Source organism: Triplophysa rosa, linkage group LG3 (genome assembly GCF_024868665.1).
Source record: "Triplophysa rosa linkage group LG3, Trosa_1v2, whole genome shotgun sequence".
Taxonomy (NCBI): domain Eukaryota; kingdom Metazoa; phylum Chordata; class Actinopteri; order Cypriniformes; family Nemacheilidae; genus Triplophysa; species Triplophysa rosa.
Genome location: NC_079892.1, coordinates 10,538,440 through 10,561,889, shown reverse-complemented (window position 1 = coordinate 10,561,889; position 23,450 = coordinate 10,538,440).

The window sequence follows — 23,450 nt, the reverse complement described above, 5'->3', positions numbered from 1 at the left end:
CGGATTAAGAATGTGCCAATGATTTTTGTAGTACGACTTCATAATGCCAGATATAACATAATTTTCAGCGCTGCAGCATTTTAATTGTACACTCCTGTTTGGATGACTGCATCTGCGTAAGATTCTTTATTGGAGATCCTTTATGAAAAGTTTACTATTGTATCACATAGTGGAGCAAAAAATATGGTGTAGAAAAATATGATGGACTGGTCAACACATTTAAAACTAAAGGTGCTATATAATGATATACAAGAACAGTTTTTTTGCTTTATGGTTCCATATGAGGAAATCTACAGAACCTTTCTTTTATTATTATGAGGTTCTTTACAATGAAAAAGGTTCTACAGATTATAAAAAGCTAAGAAAAAATGCTTATTTCAAGACCCTTTGACTTGAAATGTTTGTACTACGGCAGAGTGAACCAGCATGGAAGCTACTGCTTGTTAAAGAGGTAGTTCAAAGGAAGATATTTTGAGAAATGTCTCAGAGGTTTTGTGTCCATACAATGGAAGTCAATGGGGTCCAATGTTGTTTGGTTACCGTCATTCTTCAAAATATTTCTGTTTGTGTTCTGCACTCAAGAAGAAAGAAAGTCATTCATACAGATTTGGAATTACATGAGGGCGAGTAAATAATGCAAGAATTTTCATTTTTGTATGAACTATCCCTTTAAGCTAGTTAAGAAGTGTGCTGGAATAAAAGCGGCTTCCATCTACAGTACATAAAATTCTTTCTTCAATAATGAGCATTGGATATCTTTCCGGGTAAAAATAAATCATCTTTTTGTCTTCTTGTGACAAAAATAGAACACAATATTGGGCTGCTGGTTAATTGGCTCCGAACTGGCGGATAGAAATGAAAAATTCATGAACACTATGCCGCTCAACAAAGAGAACAAGAAATCTATACTGTAACTATGGTCTCTCACCATTAACTGAATTAAATTCAGTCCGATGACAGTTAAATCTTGCTTAAAGGCACCACAATCCCTCCAGGCCCTAATTAAATATACAGTCTTTTAAACACGAAAATAATCATTTGATTCTTGAAATATTAATAAGATAATGGAAGCCGCGCTCTTGAGTGCAACACCACTCCTATTGCATTTGTTTCACAGCGTTTTCACTTCTCCAACAACACAGTTTACCACAAACAACTCGTCACTGGTGTAACCCAAATAAGCATCGTTTCCTCCGTAGAAAGCGTTTGCTGAAGAAAAAAATAGTAGCAACCCTCTGCTTTTTGCAAAAACAACACCTCCTCTTTGCTCACAGAGGACGATGGCGTGTATATCTAAACACTTAACAGATGGCTCAAGCCCGTGTCTTTAAGCGGTGTTTTTCCGCAATTAAAAGTTTCCGCGTGTTATTTTGCTCCCCGATTGCAAACACTCACGAGGTCAAATACCTGGAAGGGAAAGGAGGGACTGTAACAACTGTTCCACAGAGCCGCGTCTGTCTCATCTGGCGCTGCGCGGGACACGCGTTCACCTGAACGAGCGTTCGTAATCACCCGGCACCTATGTGAATAATTAGTACAATAATTACCAGGCTTAAAACAAGGGTCTGCGCTGCACTCTCGCACGACGCCATCAAGGATAACAGGTGTTGCTGGTGCCTGGAAGGGACAGAGATTAAAGATTATTTCACTGTCTGGTCTTTCCTTCAGGCCAGAGAATCTCCCCCACTCCTCTGTCAGGCGTGGAGAGGGGTCTGTGCGGGGGGCTCGTTTTCCTCTGGCTTGGCGGTTTTGGGAATGAGATGTTTGTCAGAGAGTGAATATTGTTTAATCTGGGAGAGCTGATGTGTCCTTGAGATTTCTGGACACTCGGTGTTCACATAACCTAGAGCTGGGTGGAGGTTATCTTTCTCTTTGGCTTGGCGTGGTACTAATGATGAGATTTCTATACTGTACTGTAAGCCTGTAATATTTTTATTTACATTTATTTGTATCATCATTTATTTCGCTCAAAGCTCTGTGGAACACAAAGGAGATCTTTTGAGAAATGTTTCATTGGTTTTGTGTACGAATAAGTCAATGGGGGCCAATGTTGATTGGTTATCAACGTTCTTCAAAATATCGAAACAAAGTCCTACAGGTTTTGCAATGACATGATGGTGAGTAAATGAAAAAATCCCTTTTAAAGGTAAATATTTAAAGAAAACCTTAACCCAAATACAAAAACCAAAACCAAATATTAAGACTTAATAAGCAACTCCATCCAAATTTGCAATGCTATTTAAACATACATTTTGTGTTTTTCGAGACAGCTCAAATTTTCATCAATACGGAAAACCAAAGAGACCAAAAATGATATTTAGGATTTTTGAGCATGTTATAAAGCGCTATTAGAACTGAATAGAAGTTGAAGTTCTCTATACATCATGGTTCCTTTATCTCGACATGCACTAAGTGTGCCGCTCTCATCACGCCGTGCGAGAATATCCTCTCAACAACTTAAGCAATGAAGCCAGGAAGCCCCGGGGTGTTTGTTCTTGAAGGAATTACTTAAAGACTTGTCAAGATGCCACCGTCGCTCCTTGCATTCTCCGGCTTATTTTCTGTTTGTTCTCACTTGTGTGTTTTTGAAATTACTACAACAGGTGCGACAGATTTGTAAAACAGCAGTCTCGGATGTTTGGTTGCAAATGAGACGAAAGAGCTAATTGAAGTCGTTTGTTGACAATATTGCTTGCCTTTCCAATACGGTCCTTACAATATAAGTCGAGCATTTCCAATAGGCCTGTGAATCTAAAAAAAAAAGTCAAATTAAATACCCAATTTACAAAAAATCTAAATAATAGAAAATGTTTGTGCCACCAAAAGCAATTTAAAGATATTATTTTACTTGTCAGATGACAGAATAAATATATTGGCCTAAATGTTCTACTTAATTTCCATTAGGGTGTCAAAATATACTGGTTATTGACAATAATTGTTATTATTAAGTGTTAATACCACACATATGACGATATTGATATTTTGTCAATACTACACAAACGATGATGTAAATAATTTAGTACTAGTATCTGGTTGAAATTTCAACACGTTAACCATTTTGCCTAAAGGGATAGTTCACACAAAAATACAAAATTAATGTTTTTTAAAATCTGTTGTAACTTTCCTTTTTTCTGTTAAACACAAGAGGAGTTATTTTGATAAATGTATCAGTGGTTTTGCATGCATACAATGGGTTTCAATGGGGGTCTAATGTAGTTACCAACGTTCTTCAAAATATCTTCTTCCGTGATGGGCCGAAAAAAGTCAAACAGGCATGGAATAAAATGCGGGTAAAAATGATGATTTATCTCTTTTAAGAGGCAAAATAAATTTAATAAATTCAGGGGCCATTATCGTTTTAAATCCAAATTCAGTTACGTGTTCTGTTCTATTCTGTTACGTGGCATCAAACTAACCAAATATATGTATAAAAAATCACACCAAATTAAAATGGTGAATTGATTGAGCCTTAGTTTTATAAACAACTATGAAGCATCAAAAATTGCAACAGCAACAAAAGCTTTAAATGGCAAAATGTTCTTTAATACAATTGAATGACACAGTCACGCGAGCATATGTCTGCGTTCTCATGTTCTCTCACTCTACAGGAGCTCAAAGCAGCTGAGTGATCTTTTGTCATGATTATATCTTTCCATTCTTCATCCGGGCGCACAACAAAGAACCCCGCCATGTACAATTTAAATAAAGCTTTGTGTGACACTCTCACGGACAAGCTGATACATCCATTCAAGAGGCGGCGGAATATGTGCATGTCTATGCAAAATCAAGATGAATGCTAGGCGAGACAGACAGCGGGTGATTAAGATGCGCGAGATTGCGCCCGATCTGTCATGTTATTCGTTGTCTTATGATACCTTATCATTCGTTTCCCTGACAATGATTTAGCAGTCGGTATGCCCCCTCATTGCCTCGCGTCGTGTTTAAACGTAACCTTCTTACAGATTCGGCTCCCATCCGTCACTTTTGACCCGTCAAGCGGAGGGCCGTTCAGTAAAATTGGACACTTCCAACCGTGGTCCTGATGCGGGTGGGCAGGTATGCAAAAACTCAATGGAGGACGGGGCGGTATGCATCCATAACGTTTAAGCATTCGCAGAGGGTCACCTCTGAATGATCACTGCCCCTAATTTCTTTGGGGAGGATGGGACACTGGCTCTCCTGCCAAGTCTGTTTTTTAGTTTTGGTCTTTTTTCAGGCTTTTTTTAGGTTGTGGCCTTCTGACTGTTAAATAACAACCAGGGGCAGGTCAGCTTGCAGGCCAAGGAACGTTGGCGAGCAAGCCCACCGGTCCTTCCCTCTGGTGGCCAACAGTTGATGCAGAAAGTCGCCATCTATCTCTGGCAGGATGCTAATGATGCATTATTTTTGGAGGAGAAATGCAAAATGCACCACAGGAAACAGGCTGCTGGATCCACCTGAAAACATTAAAGGTGCGTTTGATGACATTGGTTGGGTTCTCAAAGGTGTGTTTTCAGAAAAATAGCCTCCATTGAGATGAAGTATTTTTTATAGATGCAGAACTTTTTTCAGACACACATTGTGAATAATTCAGCGCTATCAGACTATCCACCAATGCCTCCTGATGATTCCGAATCGCCAAATGATGATTTAGCCTGGCTGGTGTCCATGTGCAAACAATAGTTTGGGCAGGTGGAAAACTGGCCCTCCGAAACACAAAGATCTAATTCATGAGACTTTTGTGACATTTCCAGGATGAGCATGTGTTGTCCACAGTAAAGGTGTAAATAATTATCTACTAATGAGAGGTGTTCTTCTCCACTGGCTGATCTTAAAAATCTGGCAGGATAACTTGGAATAAATAAAATTATACTAAAGATCTACACCAGGGGTCTGTTTACTCACAGGCAACTTTTTGTAAAAAATGTGAAGCATGGGTACAGAAATATTACAACCACTGTTCTCTTTAAGCTGTGCACGTGCGCGGACTCATTGAAGCTCCCGCGCATTGCAATTTTAACCTGCGTTCGTGCAGACAAAAACATCCATTCAGGCAGCGGAAGCAAGCAATGGAAGAAACGTTACATCTGCATCATAAAAACTGGTAGTTTCCGTACTTCCGATAAAAGTACACATGAAAGTAGTTGCGTGCAAATAAAGTGAATTCTCATATGTTTCTGAACTTCTGTTCAAATTTGTTAAAGCTGTAAAGCGCTAATTTGACAGCCAAATGACACACCGCTTCTGCATTGTAAACTCTGACAGATCTATCGTACGTGTTTAAAATCAATGAAATGGGCACCGTGTAGTACTGATGGTGCAAGTCAAACAAGTTTTCCCAAAAATAACGCGGACTCCTTAGTCTGATATGATGCCCTGAAGAAAAAAATGTTTTAAATTTTCCTGTAACAACCGTGACAATGCTGATCCACGAGAAAGACAACGGAGCTCAGAATTATAAAATAGAGGTGTATTCTGCAACACACAGAAGAAAAAAAGCGGAAGAAAAAAAAGAATTACACTTAATAAAACGGCCTGATTTTACAACAGAATGCATAAAATCTGCACTCATTTCTTTCGCATCCAGAGACAAGCCCTACCTCAACTAGAATAGTCTTTGTGCCATTAACCAGGGTCAGTCATCTCATTGAAGCCTTCATAAAAACTAAGGTTCAAATAAATGTTTAATTGTCCATCTCACAGTAAATTGAAAATGTTTGATGCTGCAAATCCCTTAAAATAATCAAACGATCTACAAAGTATATTAAAAACAAAAATAATACACAGAAAAGTATTTAGCCTATGTGCAACATAACATAATAGTGCTAATGTAATGTCTTAACATAATATTGCTGTGACAATAAGTGTCGTGATTCTGCCTCGTCGTGTCATGTCTTTCTTGATCTTGTGGTAGAATCACGGCAGGATTCCTTGTTATGTGTGGAGAGAGTCATTTTGACCCTGTCGGCCTTCGATACTCTCTCCGGTCCTTGTCTGTGTTCCCGTGCTTTTGTATCTCTCGTTATTGGTTGTTTATTAGTTCATGCCCCACACCTGTTCCCCTTTGATTTGTCCCTCTATTTAATGCCCCTGTGTTCTCTGTCTGGTGTCGGATCATTGTACTGTTATGTTGCACTGTGTCGTGTGGGTGAGTTCTGGTCATGTTAGTTAGTCTAGTTTATTGTGTCCCTATGTGATGTGTTATTAGTTTAGTCTTGTCAGTTTAGTTAGTCTTGTTCTTGTTCCTCTGTTTTGTTGTTTACCCCCACGTGGGTCTTTGTTTTGTATTTTGTCTTTATTAAATGTCATGTTAACCCCTTAACCGCTGTCTGCATTTGGGTCCACTCTCCTTGTCACTGTGTCTCACCTCACCCAAGAATCATGACAATAAGGTTGTTTCTATAGCTCCGTTTACACATTTAGTATAAGGGGGTCCCTGCTCCATACATCTCTCATCTAAGGGGTCCTTGCCCCGAAAAACAATGAAGACCCCTGATCTACACTTTTGAACAAATAACTTAGAAGTGTCACTTTACTGTTACTAGAATTACAATGTGTTTGTATGTGTAGATTCACCATTAAAGACTAAAGACTTTGCCTATAGGAATGGACCAACATCATCTTTATATATCTATAATCATCAAAATATCTCAAATATAAATATTTTCCATATAAAATAATGTAAATTGTAACTTCCATTCTTTCCGAGCATATATACACAGAACAGGTATTGCAATCCATTATTTAAGTTGCTGTATGTTATTGTATGTTGCATATATATTGACAGCAGATAGTGTGTATGCAGGGTCACACAAAAGCCTTTTGGATTATTAAATTATTATTGGTGGAAATTTTAAAAACAAAACAAGCAGGAAAAAATAATGAAATCTTTAAAAATTCTAGTTGTATTTAAAACATTTAAGCATTTCAGATAGTTACCACAACTATCTATTCACTGAAATTCACTTCTTTGGGGATACAGCTTCAGGTAAAAATTACCTACTGTACCTTTATTTTCCTCTACTTGTACAGCACACAAAAAAAACACTGAAAATCAGTTTAGCTACCACAACTTGTAACAGTGTCTTATAGGATAAAAATGTCCTACAGTGAATCATCGTAATCGGTACAGTAGCAGAAATCTCTGGTGTTCACTATGAAACAAGATTAATCAATCGTAAATCTGACAATCTCTCAATGTCATTATTCTATAGCTGTGAGAGCTGGTTCTGCCTCAGGTAAAACCTTCAGCTACAGCAAACGGCAGTTCTGAATCACGCCTGAGCAAATTTGTCACTGTGAAGATGTAATATGTTTGTATTTCGATTCAATTAGCTCACAAAAGACCTTAAAGTGATGCAATCAATTATGGTATGACGTTCTTTTAAATCCACGTTACGCTGCCTTCAAGTCACTTCAGAATGACTGTACTTGTGAAATAAACGCACAGGCGCGCCAATAATCATTCACTTTACCAGTAAAAGCCTCTAAATTCTTATGGGGGGTGTCGATTACAAACTGAAGCCAAATAATAGTTATTATCGATCATCATAAGGTTGTTTTAATTAGGGGAATATTGACTTAAGTAAAACTTTTACAATTCTGTGCACTGCAGATAAAGTTAATATTATTTAATACTAAAATATATCACTTACTGTAAAAGATAACATTGTCCTAGTAAAATGACCTATAGTTTATTATAGTACTATAGTTTTACAACAAATACCACAATTAAATCATAGTGAATTTAAGGCTACCATGCTTTTATTGCAAGTAAAAAAAACATAATCGTAAAAACTATAATTTTTCAGAATTTTACGGTTTTATTTTACAGAATCTTAAAATATTTTTTAAATATGGTAAAAATTATCAACTTACAGAAATAGACTGCAAAAAGTGGGGTGTAAAGTAACATGGAAAATTACTACATGTACTTGCATGTCATTTTACTTCACAAATTTTTTTTATTATATGGTACTTTTCTGGCCCCCCAGCTGCCGGAGTATTCCTATATATTTTACAGGATTTGGTTACAATATAGTTAACAACTATGGTTACAATAGTTAAAACAAGGTTATTTGTTCCCCCCAACATTCTCTGAGCCACATGCTTTTGTTTTTGCTAATGTGACTTCGCTAATCCGCTTGCCCGCACCAACACTAGCACCCTGAATGCTAATATAATGTTGCCCAGTGGTAAACACTTGCAATTCAGCGATCTAAACTTTGAGGTTGTGTTATCCTTGAGAATCAAGTCACACAACCTGCTTTTAAACAACCCAGCCATATCCAAACATGTCACTTTTTTTTACGGAAACAAACAAAAACCAATCACGACAAGCAGGAGATCAAGATATTACACCTTCCCTACATCTACTCATAGAGCTTGTGACCACTAATGGTCTCCTCTTTGTAACCATGTGTTCTATCATTTGATCTCATTTGGCTAACAATAAAAGAGCCAATTAAAGCATAACCACATTACTTTGTTAATAAAGCAGACAGATTGACTCAAGGGAACATTTCATTGGCAGTTAATTATGCACAGTGGTAGTCTCGAACCCACTGAGCCAATGTGAAGCAATAAAAGCCGTTATACCGCTGCCAATTCCCACTCACAGCTGCATTCAGCGCCAAAACCAATGGATTCTTGCCTTGCTATAGAGCCGGACAGACTCTCTGAAGAGAAATAGAGAGATCTGCAATTCTGCAGCTACCTCAGAGAGTTGGGAAAGGTCCGATTTTAATGAACAATGGAACAATGAAATAGCTGAGAGAACTGCAGTCGTACAAAGGAGGCGCAGTGAAAACGAAAAGGTCAACTTTAGGTCAACGCCGGTTTGCCGAAAGGCTACGATTCTTGAAATTCGGCAAATGTGGGAAACAATTTGGATGTTTAAGGGAATTTGGTCTTTTGTTCTCATGAAAAATAGTTATGCACATAGCCGCAACAAATATACATCACTGCGTGTCTCAATACGTAAAGTTCACCTGCCCTTCTCGTTTCATGAAAAACATAGTGATCATTATAAAATGTACACAAATATCACTTCTTAATAAAATCCCAATAAACAAATTCAAAAACGTTTTTAAAAACGTTGTTAAAACGGATGTAAAGTTTAGCTACACACAATGCAACTGTTTAGCAAAGTGAAGTCAGCGTAACGCTATTTCCCATCACAAATGAATCAACGCAACCCAAGCCTGTCACGGAATGGCTTGACCTTGAGTAATAAACTTGTGCGTCTATCTTCATAGCCTATATCCTCAACTAGGAGGGAAGTGTGTAAGCAAAGACTGAGCACTAGACAGATATATCTGACATTTTGTCAATACTGTATTGGCATTCCACTTAACCCTTGAGACAGAGGGATTATGATGTTGTTGTAGGGCAGTAAATGGGTTGTTGAGCTGTTATTTTGCTAGAAGGTTTATTCGCTCGCACCCCGTCTGGCGTTATTTATGTCTCCTATGTGCTTCACTAATTTAATTGACTGCTATGGTGCTTCAGTGATCTTATAAACCCAATGCTTTCCACTAGCGTATGTTGACACATCCTTAATTCAACAGAATTTTGCGGATATATCTATATTAAGTAAGAAACGTTGCAACATTAAAACAAATAAACCATGAGAATTCATTTCCAAATGTAATTAGATAAGTTTTGTCAATAAAATGCATCATGAAGACCAGGCTGTGATGTGCAAAACAACATTTAACATTAACGCAGGGTTGTGGTTTAGCGATAGCAGGTCTGAATTGTTATGCAAAACATTTTGACAGCTTATAACTCTTTATAATTAGTAAGTAGAGCAATAAAAGTGATGTTTATTGATAGTGCCCAACGTTTAAACATTCATTCATATATGACAAGGCAGCATTTATGTATTGCAATCATTTAAGTGATTAAAAAGTGTTATGCCAATAACTTTTGCACATTTTGACTAACATTTGTTTTTAAAAACTGATAGTGGAAGAGTGTTTATAGATATATAGCTTCTAAAATCAGACATTTATCTATCTTGAAAGTGATATAATGGTTTGCACAGCATATTTATTAAACAAATGCAAATTAGATAGCAAGTAATAATAATAAATCGATTTACATTAACATTCAAATTTTAAAAACTGTACATACCGTCATACTGGCAAAATGAATTGAAATAGCTGTCTAGAACCATAAAGTGTCTAGTTATGAAGATCAGTTATATCTTCACATCACACCGCGCGACCGGCCGGTTGTGACAAATGATGCTTGAAAAGCACTTAGATCAGTCAGCGTTAAAAATCTGGCTGCCACAACTTCATTTCCAAGGGTTAATATAACATGCCCTCTCCCAAAACAATGAGAGTTTAAGCACATATACCTGTCACTCCAGAACCTTGGCTCTTTGATGAAGTGATGGATGGGCAGGGTCGATGCAGATATGTTATACGGACACATACATCTTGATGTGATTATTTTTGTGGCCCCATAATTCAACGAGAGCATGTCATCTATTTAGGTTTTTCCCGAGATACCGTCTTCAGCAAGTCGTTCAATGGCATCAGACAGGCCAAGCATTGCTCATAATACAATCCATTATGTGTTGAGGACTGTGAAGAGGTAATTGGTTACTCACGCTCATGTCATTCTGATCTGAACCAATAGGATTTAACATATTATTTTCTGTATAAATCATATTTAAAAAACTACTCTTAATGCATTTTTTAAGCCTAACACAAATACATTCATAAAAATATTCCATTTTTTATGATTTTTGGGAACCAGGTGTAGTTACTATGAACTGTCATTGTATAGAAAAGGTATTTCAAAAAACTTCTACATAGAAAAGAAAACAAGAACATATATCATTAAGGCTAACATTATTTAATGACCAAATTTTTCTTTGTTGGGTGAACTATCCCTTTACTCACTCTCTTGTCATTACAAACCGCTTTGACTTTCTTTCTTCTGCAGAACACAAAAAAAAATATTTTGAAGAATGTTGTTAAATGGACAATGGCAGTACCCATTCACTTCCTTTGTATGGACAAAAAAACAATGCAAGTCAATGGATACCACCATTGTGCGGTTACCAACATTCTTCAAAATATCTTCATTGTGTTCTGAAGAAGAAACAAAATCATATAGGTTTGAAAAGACAAAAGGGTGAGCAAATGATAACAGAATTTTCATTTGGGGGTGAACTACTCCTATTAAACCAAGTTGTAGCAAAATTATCAAAATAACAATGTACATTTTGGGGTAAACTTTAATAAATTGTAAATAAATATTTACTTTAATAAATGAATGCTGTTAATTTTGGAAAAATAGAAATAAAAATGACTTTATATTATCAAAACAATGAATAAAAGCTATATGTACACACCTCAACCAACTGTAGCAAACGCAAGTTAATATGTGACTTTTTGGAGACCGATTGTCCAATTCTCTTTTTTTCAGATAATCCGTGCCTACAGCTGAAAGGAAAGCGTCTGGAGAAAGTATATCCTCCACGATAAAGGAGAAATATTGTCTTTTAACAGCCACATGAAAGGAGTGATGCTGTGAGCCACTTCAACACGACAGAACGGCCTGCAGGGATTTAAACAGAAGGAGAACCATCTCAGGCAGATGTCACGTACACCGTGCAAACTCACCGTTTATGTGGGAATTATAAGCAAATAGTTATTATTTTCATGAAATGGAGCATTTCCAGTCTAACTAGGGCTAGGGATGGTAAAATATTGAAAAAGCTATTAAACATTAAATGTTGAATGCTCGCTACGTCTGCCTCCATCTAATTGAGTTGCCACCAAGAATGTTAGGACTCGGGAGGATAATTTGTCGGTGCGAAAACATCGAATGGTCCAATTTATTGCTTGCTGCAGGCGGCGGGGTTCCAACAGGCTTTGATCAAACTTTTTAGGTCAGTATCACTTGAAATACAGAAAGAGGTCTCAGTAACCAGAGAGAAAATATTTCATCTTCTTCTGCCTTTAAAGAAAGAAAGGGGTAAGTATTTTTGTAGTCGTTTTCGGGTTGGTTTTGAAGGATTTTATAAATTCTTTATGGGACCTGAAAAAAACAGGATGGAGAGGTAGTTGTGCATTCGCCATCGATGTTTATTTGGCGTCACGAGCTGGTAATCGGTTAAACATTTATGATGCGGACGGCAGCAAACGCAATTATAAGTTTAGCTGCTACGCCATCGGGTTGAGTTCCCTGCTAAAGATCAATGGATTGATGGTTGTCAATAGGCTTTACCCACACGGATCAGCTCAAACGGAGCTTGCGCTTGTATCCTGAGAATTTTGAAGTCAAAGCAAGGAAACTTCAAACGGAAGGCACTGACAGCATGCTTGTCAAGCCTACAAAAACGTCCGGCGCTGTGTTTCTGACAGACAGACAAACCGCTGAGATGGAAAGGAACAAACAAATCTTGTTCACAGAGGGCTTTTTTCATTTCAGATGTATTTATATTCATATTTATAGATATTTTTTAAATTTTGCATTGCATTTGCCGTGTCGATTCGCTAAAATAACTACAATTTATGATGAGCCAATATTATGAGGGGAATATTCCACTGACAATAAACATCAGTGATCATCACACTGGTCTGTTTAAAACTGCGCACATAAATCAAAATAATTCAAAGCGTATTTATATATAGCCAAATATAAATCTGACAAATATCAAAATGTCTTATATGACTTCTGATTTCTGTTTAAATCATTTAAAATAAAGTTTAAAATGGGCATGATGCTAAGTCGTAAATAAATACATTAGGGTTGTCAAGTTTGTCAAGTTGTGAAAATGTTTTTTTTATTTAATTAATCTTAAAGGAACAGTTCAACCCCCAAAAAAATAATTTGTCTTTTTTAAAGATATTTGGAAGAATGCTCGTTACCAAACAGTTCTTGGCCACCATTTACTACCATAGTATGAAAAATAGCTGTTGAACAGAACAGAAGATATTTTGAAGAATGTAGGAAAGCAAATAGTTCTGGGGCACTTTTGACTACCATTGTCATTTTTCCTACTATGGTAGTCAACGGTGGCCAAGAACTGTTTGGTTACAAGCATTCGTCCAAATATCTTCCTCTGTGTTCATCAGAACAAAGAAACTCGAGGGTGAGTAAATGATGACAGAATTTTTACTTTTGGGTGAACTGTCCCTTTAAATGTTATATTTCTAATCCAACAATAAACTCCAGCGCACAACTGCATCAACAGAATAAATCATTAAAGTTGTTTAAGAACTTTCTTTTACTTTTTACAACTGCAAATTTATGACACACAAGTTGTTATATCTTTACGGACTCTACTTTTATCAAGGCACTTATTTTTATGCTAGAAAATCTCATTCATTCATCATTTTATAAGATACAAGACACAGCCCATTGTTCTCTATGCTGACCGTCCTCTATCAGCTTAACCTTGAAGGTGTCAGTATGCCATCTTCCCAAGTTTCTGCCCTGATCCCATTTATTATCCCTGGCAATGATCCTTTGGGTCACAGGACCAGAAATTTTAATCACGGGGTCGTAAATGGATGAATTAAACAGTGCTGAAAATGCTGAATGTGTGAAATGAAGATTTTTGGACAGATGGTTTGGGGTGGTCCCCACTGGCCATTAGCTTTAAACTGTGAAGCTGGGGTATCTACAGTTTCTGGGTTGAGTGCGGCCGTCTTTCAGAGGCAAACACTAGTATTATTTTGCTTTATGGGCTCATCTGAAAGTGCTACACAGTCGCTGGAAGCGTATCATGCAATGCCACAGTTCACCTTAGTAGTAAAACCTGACTTATGGTTGAAATCCAGCCTGGGGTTTAAATTACAGTAAGCCTCGCCTTATTTTGCATTCAGTGTCATTTCAAGATGAACGATTGGGGCTGTGCCACTGCGAGACCACTGCAGAACAGCTGCCCAATCCTGTTTGAGAAACAACAGGTGACAAATTTAGCAATTCAATTTTGCAGTTATATTTACAAACAGTTGCAGATTTACAAAATGAGGTTTACATTGCTTTAATCAGACTCGAGCCATAACCTACGGTATAACAGTAAAGTCAAACCTTTTGAAAACCAATAAAGAAAATATTAAATGGCGTATCTAAATTCAAGCATCTACTGTATATGGTATTTGACAAAAGAATCAGAAGAATATTGCCATTGAGCATATCATAGAGCAGGGGTTCCCAAAGCAGAGGTCCCCTGGGGGGTTCACAAGGCCGCGAGGGTGGGGTCGCAAGATGATTTCCAGAAATCTTTTCAAATAAAAACTTTTTTATTTTTAGGAATAGCGTATTTTATCAATAAGTGTAACAAAATATAAAAATATCAGTTAAGTTAAAAATAAAACCATACAAATAAAACCATCAGCCTTTCGAATTTCCTTCCCCTCCATTGTGACCCCTGAGGAGATTACGTCACTAACGACATTAGCAACCGCATTAGGTTAGGTGTAGCAAGTCAATTTACAGCACCATGTTAAACATTCCCATATGTGCACGCAAATTATTTTTCAGGGATTAAGTCGAGACTCGAGATCAATCGAGATCGTTGTTTATAACAAAGTGAACTTGACATGCCCAGTTTATTCAATTACTGTAACAAGGAAGACAAGTCTGAAAGCACGGTTTAATAAATATGAGGTTTCTGCCCGACAGTGATAATATTAAAGTTGACAATCTGTTTTTAATACGTTTAGCAGTTATTATCGGTGATCAATAGTAATGGAAAAATTTATGGAAAAAATAAAAGAGCTTTCCATCTTATCCCCATTACATACAAGTACGGTCCGGATTTAATATGTCTACTGAATATTTTATTTAATATTTTCTGGAAGAGAATGCATTTTGTTACATTAATTGTTATTTATCACACACCTTCTAGAAAACTATTCAGATTGGTCAGTCGCAGTATTCGTAGAGAAATATTTTTGTATAGTGACCACTATAATGTTAAACTGATAGTTCGCCCAACAATACAAATTCTGTCATCATTTACTCATCCTCATGTCATTTTAAACCTGTTTGGCTTTCTTTCTTCTGCAGGACACAAGAGAAGATATTTTGAAGAATGTTGGTAACCAAACAACGTCACTACCTATTTACTTCTATTGCACCGACACAAAACCAATGCAGTCAGTAAGTGAATAATGACCATTTTCATTTTTGGGTGAACTATCCCCTTTAAATGTAAACTGAAATAAAAACATGCCTTTTCTGGTAAGATGTAAAATAAGCAGTATAATGAAAAGTCTTATAACAAAAATAAAATTATTTAACAAAACAGTTTTTTGTCAAGGACTGCCTAACTCAATTTTATCTCTACAATCTATTGTTTTTGTATAAAGAGAACAAAAATAGAGAACAACATGTCCGTTCTTTCACAAAATGAAGCACAGCATACACAGATGAATGATCCCACAAATAAGGATGGAGGATGAGGCGGGTTTTTACGCGAGAGCCATGACCACGTTAACTGAATGTGAAGGGCCGCGTCTCCTCCTCACAGGGCCAAAGCACCCGCCCCTGCACGGGGAAATAAACACGTTCACTCTGAGCTGCCCCACACATCAGTCATGGGGGTAATGATCTCTGACCACGGACAGGGTTACAGTGACGGCTCCTATCGCTCTGCCTCACGGCCCCACCGGCAACACGGTCCCCCCGATACAGCACGCTGTCAGGAGAGATGCGCTCTGATGTATGGGCTGTGTAGGTCAGTGCGATTAGTGTCGCAACCTTCAGTAAGCGTTATAATAGCGTTTAACATGGGTGTCATTGCATTACTTTTGTCAAGTCCACAATGTAACGTGCAATGATTAAAGTAAACAGAAAATCAATCCAGGTCTCGAGGATGACCTGCAAAATTTCAGCTTCTAAAAGGGGCGATAAGCGGCATCTTCTATGGAAATAGTTCATCTAAAAATTACAGTTTTACTTTTACCTATAGGGAGGCTCAGAGATGACGTATTTTTGTATGCAAAACCCGGAAGCGAGTTAGCATTTTAGGACTTCCGGTTCCATCGCTCCAAAGTCTGGTTTTTTTTTAATGTTTTTGGTAAATCGCCAGAAATATGGTCTGTGGTAAACAAAACCTCTAAATATACTCACGTTTTATTCCATGACATAAAACACACCAATTATAACCCGCTTGTGATTTTGTTAAGCCTTATTGTGTCTTAAAAACGGCGGTTTGATAACAAGTTGCTAAAAGTGACTACTTCCTTTGGCGGGGACGTTAGACGTCATCGCACTTATAAAGCTCACAAATAATGCAACCGGGGCACAAATCTCTTAAAACGTAGATGTGGATTCATTCACTGAGTAATTACTTGCCAGGGAACACATTTTAAATAAAGTTTGAAAGAGTTGTCGGAGGCTTGGTGGTGGTGACGTTGATATCGAGGGACCTTAAGTGTAGTCTATTTATAACATCGTGTTAGCTTTTTACTTCTGCCCATTGTATTTCGGCGTCAAAGGTAACAAATGTGGTGTTAATTTGTAAAGATTATTTTAAACGTGTAAACATCATAAACCTTTGTTAATCACACATCTTATTTTTTGCGATCTTCCAAAAGTCTATGGGAAAAATGCATAGGTTTTCGGTCGAGGGAACCACTGCGGCGCTTACTTCCGGGTTAGCCTACAAAAATAAGTAATCTCTGAGGTACTGGATTAGGATTAGGGCTGTCAGACGATTAATCGCGATTAATTGCAGAATAAAAGTTTGTGTTTACATAATATATGTCTGTGTACTGTGCATATTAATTTTGCATTTATAAACACATTCACATACATGCATATATTTAGGATATACAACATATAAAAATTCATAAACGTTTATATAGAATTTAAATTATTGGTAAATATAAATAAATACATCATAATATACCTGTACATACACATGTATGTGAATGTTTTTGTGTTTATAAATACAACATGAATATGCACAGTACACAGGCTTATATTATGTAAACACAAATTTTTATTCTGGATGCGATTGATCGCGATGAATCGTTTGATAGCCCTAGTTAGGATTTATATTGTGGAATAGAAAACCACAATGTCACTCTTTTACACATGGTGTAGCTTTCAAACATAAAAAAGGATGCCAATGTATGCACAAGTATCATGAAAGCAGTCCTATGTTGTGTCCTAGGTTCCAAGTTTTCTGAAGTTATACAATAGCTGGGTTACAAATTTAAGTGGTCTTTCAATTACAATATTGAGAACAATCCTATCTTTTCAAATCCATGAAATCTGGGAGAAATCTAGATCTATTTTTTGAATAAATTGTTTTCTGGAATCAGATCTGAATCTGCTGATCTAAGAACGAAGAATTTATTGATTCATGTGGGAAGAATATACAACCTTTTTTATAAGGTTTTTATGGTGCTTTTATCCATCCCCCATTTGTTACTGCATGGACAAGAGCGACCACTCTCTTTATCACAACATCTACTTTTGTGTTTCACAAAAGAAAGTTATGCAGGTTTGAAACATGACAAAATTTTGATTAATTATATTCAAGTAATATGTACTCAAAACTACTAATGATGCTGCTGTACACACATTGCTGGCGTAGTCTTTTTATAAGCACACATGTGTACACACACACACACACACACGCACACGCACACACACGAAACACAAACATGCACGTGCTAACAAAGAGCTCCTCCACTCAATTATTTTGTAGTATGATAATTAACCAATTCACTATGCACGGCCAATTCTCAAAGGCGTCTTTGAACTAATTGTTCTCATTGACTCAATTAATTATTTGTTTGCTGATTTAATTATTTTCAGATCTGGAAAATGGAAATTAAACAAGAGGCAGATGACTGGTGCCAGAAAACTCAAAACACACCTGTATATTATCTACTTACTGTCACGGAACAGTTCCTAAATAGGAAAAAGGCAAAAGAATTACAATCGCAGATGATTGTAATTTTATTGTTTAGCCAATATATTTAATTACAGAACGTATCATATATTGCCAAATCAATTATTTGGTTAAAAGGGTATGCAAATGTTTATTTGTCAAATTCAGAATATTAAAGTGTAAATCTTGAACTCTAAATCATTAGTTAACTATTTAGTACATTTTGTGTACATTTTGTTGACACATCAACAACACAGGCCTGTCTGATCTGATGTACAATAATGCTTTATGTAAAATCATTTAATTATATTCAATATATTATCCAAACAGAAAATGGTATAAGCAATGTTCACATTCTTATTCATATATAAATATATATATATATATAGTCATACATACATATTATTCATATAACTTCTAAAAGTGGACTTTCCTTTTTTACAGTTCCAGTATACTGTAAAAAACTGTAATTTTACAGAATTCTACCATTTTATTTAACAGAATTTTGTTACTATAAATACTGTAAAATAAATTACAAGTTAGGTGTAAAATAAATTATTTTGCTTCACAAAAAAATCTTATTTTACGTTTTTTCTTCTGGTGTCCCAGCTGTCGGAATATTACCTTTTTTTTGCAAACTTGACAATGTTATTGCAAACAACTGCAATATTCATATCACAACAACTTTAACTTTCATATATTGTGAAGCCCTGTGCAAAAGATTAGAGCTACAAAGAAGCAAGCCAGTTAACTGAATCCCAATAGCCAACTGTTCTTGGTTTTCATTTGTCCTCTCCGGATGTAGGCCGGTCCCCTGGCATAAAACATCATCTTGTCGATGCCAATGTCCTGCCCTCTACTTGTACCAGACCAGTCAAGGCATTAAATTCTGACTAGCCCATGGCATCCATCCAAAATACTCTCAACAAAAACCTAATATTCCCCCGCAACGTGCCAGGCCTCATACTGCCCGTGCCCCTGTAACGACCAGCATATGGAAAACAAATTGCCAGGGCCAGGATCAGACAGCCGCGCAAGCGTGGCACGAATTTTTAAGGCCTTGTGGCAACCGCTTCCACCCAACAAGGCAGATGTAGTTTTCCTTACGACTCTCGCTATTATTTATCATGCTGTTTTAAATGTTATTCTCATTTGTTTCCCCTAAATATTTCATTGTCCCTTAAATATTAATTTAACTTCTGCTCTTAAATTTTTTAGCAGTTTCTCCTCTTTTCCACGCGCTTCTTTCTTAGGCTGAGCAATCATAAATGATTATTCATGCGCTCGTAGAAACAGACTGCATAAATCATGCACGTCAATTCTTTTTCGTCTTTTCTCATTAAGACGTGTACTTCAGCTATAGCCTAAATACTTCCCACTGCCCCACTTGTGGAAATTGGATATTCTATCTTGCTATATTACACCTTAAATTGGTTATAGCCTCTTGGTTCTGCAGTGAAAAGGAAAAAAACAAGTTGCCTTTTAATTCCTTTTGTACCTTTATATGGAATAATGGGTCATTTGTAAGCTGGGTGCATTTGTGGGCTGAATGATGCTTTGTTAGTGTAACCGTTAGTGCAATTTAAACTCTTGCTATGAGTAACTTGTAAACATTTAGGCAATTATCTTTTTGAAAGCCAAAGTGTCTGCTTTCTTGCCCTCAGTGGCTCTTTCATGCCAGCCGAAGCAGGGAAATATGTTTGCTTAATAGCTTCCTTGTTATGTCCTCATAAATTAAGAACTCGCTTCATCTCGCCGCGCTACACAAGAGGAAAACATCAAACATCTTGTGCCCTGACTCAAGGAAAGAAAGTTTGCTTTTGAAACATTTATAAGACTGAGTGAGTGAAAAGGGATCCAGAGCTCTCTCCGGTTGTCAACTGTATCAAATCCCATTGAAGAACTCACACACAAGTTTCCAAATGTTTGAGGAGAGGTTTTCATGGGGCAGATAGTTGTCTGTGAGGAGTGAGAATATTTAAGGTTTAGTTATTCATCGGCACACAAGCAAATTCATATCTTATTGTTCCCTGCAGTTACTGTTATATGTGTTTAATAATTTCATTCCACATCAGGTTTATAAGCTATTTTAATAATGGCAATATCAAAAACATTTAAAATGAAAACTGCATACTGTAAGTTGTTGTTTTAATATAATTTGTTAAACTGTCAAATCAAATCAATGTAAAATCAAGGCTTTAATATTTTGGTAACAACTATTTAATATTTCAGGATATCATTAGGGAGAAAACTCTTTTTTTCCAACATCAGACAACAAAACACTAATCAAAAATAAGATGAATGAAGATAAAAGTATAGAAAGAGAAAACATTTTGTTTGCAAAATGTAATGTCCTGTTAAGCTAATTTGTTCTAGTTAATGAGAAATGTAGCGATGATCACCAAATGCGCAGGATGATTCTGACTGCACAAATGCGCACGTTTGTCGACATCAAAGTCAGCATCTGGTCTTTATTTGTGAATAACGGCTGCATGAAGCCTCTGCAAACATCTTTGCAAGCGGAAATAAAAAGGTACTGTAAACTTTAAATATTGTGGGATTATAGGTTACTTAATGAGGCTGTCCCATCAGACAGAGCAAATAGCAATGGTTAATTAGTGATTATACTCAATGATCCTGTGCACACAGTTGAGATATCTGTGGTATTACGGGGCATGTTCACATTGATCAAAAAAGGCTCTTAGCAATCAAGATATTACAATATCCATGTACAAATAAACCAAGAAATCCACCTTAATAAAGGTGCGCTGAATATGTGCAACATGCAGAACTCAAGAGCGTATTTATTTGTAATGCTGTGGTTTTAAATCACAGAATCTTATTCTTGTTTACGGTTTTTCCCTTTTATTAAGCAGTGGACTGCAGTCAGTAACCTATAGAAGCTCAGTAAATCTTTCTTTGTTCTGTCACAAAATTACCGAAAGCGTGGAGTCCTCTCTAATTTGCATACACTAATTGCTGGTTCTCATCATGCAGTATGAAGTAACCTCATTTGATAATAAGACAAGACCAATTAATCATAGACTTCATCATTAAATGTATTACATCCTGGGGGAATATTGATTGTTTTATCTAATTGTTTATGTTTTTTTTTTAGTAAAATATTTATACACATACAATTTGTAGTCGTCAAAATTCCTCATTATTAGAAAACACATCTTTAAATATTATCTTTATGTAAAATCTTGGTTTTAAAAATACTGATTTAAGAGCATAATACGTTGACATTTAAAAATGTGTTTTACGTTTTTGCTTTTAAAAATAGTTAAGAAACAAATATAGAGCATATAGTACTGCAAATGTTCCTTTGATGGTTAAAGTGATTAAAGTGATGGTAAAAAATAACCATTTTAGAGTGTTCATGTTATGTGTCCGAATAGCTTACAAAGTCACAGAATTTAGTTCACTACCAGTTATAAAAAATGTGCCTAAAACACCTAAAATTTTTATTTTTGGCTAAACATTTAGGGTGGTCACTGTAGTGCTAGCATTTTGAAAATCACAAGTCTTAATAAAATACAGTCTAATGACATAATGTCCAGCTTTTGGGCCTTATCATCAATATTTACTTTATTTTGCAATATAATGTTTAACATATTATTATTATATTTTTGTTTTTTAAGTTTACCAAATGGCTGAATATAACTAACACAATCTACAGGCCTATGTATATGACAAATTACGCAGCATATAAAAGGGGATAAATATATAGTTCTAATTTAATGCTTTTTTACGTTGACACTGAATATCTTATTTTAAAACGATGGTCTACATTTCAAAGATTACTTAGCCTACAGATAGTCACTGCATCGGTCTCTCTGGCTCGTTTCTGCTGATGTTCTGTCGCCATCTACAGTTCAACACCCTCAACATTTCATTATTTTCAGCCTTTTGGTGATCTACAACAAACCGGAAGTCTTTTATTTTCAACGAAGAGTCTTTATTATGTGATACATTACGTTTTATGGCTGGAATACACTACAAGACTTTTAAAATCCGAACAGATTTTTTTTAAACTAGACATCATACACTTGCAGACTTTTTGAAAGTTTCAGATAGAAACACACTAACTGATAAAGTCTGCAGACTGGCACAGACTTTCTGCAACAAGTCTTGTAGTGTGTTTTAGCCTTTATCTGTATGTTGCCAAGTGTACAAGGCTGGGTTTCCCGAAACCTTCTTAACGCTACGTCATTCTTAAACTATTACCTTAAGAGTGGTAGCGATATATTCTTAAGAACGACGTCGTGATACGAAGGTTTCGGGAAACCCAGCCCAGATCATTTTGAGAGATATTAAATGGTTGGGTAGTCGTAATAAAATCATTTCGTTTTTTATATAAAACGCAGACAATATCACTATAAATAAGACTCGAGACGCAGTTAGCGATTGTTTTTATAAAATAGCCGAATCCTTAATATCTCAAAGAAATACCGAGGTTTGCTGAAATTACAGCAGGTCGCGTTTAGATTTTTGTATAGCTCGTCAGGCCGCTTTGAGGCCTGATTGTCAATCATTTTGCGCGTTAAAACGTTATAGTCCATATGTGGAAGCGAGGAGTGTCAGATAGTTTGTCGTGCGAAACCGATGTTCTCACGGTTACTTTTGACAACTTGTCGTGTGTACAAACAATTATGATAAGTGCACTATTGTGTGTTTGTAACTTTTTTCTTACCTGTAACATTGCAATGACACGCACAATCACATGGCGTCTGCGCCGAGCGCAATTTCAAGTTACGCCCCTGCACCAAGTCGCGCCCATTCCCAGTTACGCCCCTCTCTTGCAGTACGCAGACAGACCCCTCTCGCCGCGCGTGCTAGTCTTCGGTGGGGTTTTAAAAGGAAATGGCGTTTACTCTTCAAGTCTCCATTTTAGTCTGGAAAAATTCTGCAAAGGCCAACATAGATTACAGCACCTTTCAGTTTTTACTATAATTATCAGAGTAAACAAACTATTGTCAAGCAACTTACGTTAAAATGTGTGGTCAGGCGCTTCATCGGCATTCCTAAGGGGTTCACACTTTCAAATTTTATAGTCGTTTTACGACAAACGGGTTGAAATCAATGTGACAACATAAGCATCCGCCATTAAAACACGTGTAATAGAAATCTAGTGATGTCAATTAAATCTTATAATTTAATTGGTATGTGCATTTAAGTTACTGCTGGAAATTCTGAACTCAATACTTCTTATAAGACTTCGGCTGTGTCCGAAATCGCCCACTATACACTCATTCACTATTCCCTACATTAGCTCACTAATATAGTCCACTTTAAGGGGCGGGTGAAAACGAGTGAGTAAATTCGGACACTCGGTGCACTGGAATGCTGCGGTCGTCATCTGCCGAGAAGCGGGAATTCAGAATTCAGCGCGAGCATCACGATAGTGAGTGTACGGTTGTCGGTTGTACACTCGTTATCATGATGCATCATGGGATTGAATGAGTGCACTCAATAATGTCCACTATGAATTCGGACACCATTAAAAATGGATGTTCCCTAAAATAGTGCACTATAATAGGGTATAGGGGCTATTTCGGTCACAGCCTTCGTAAAGAAAGAAACCGGG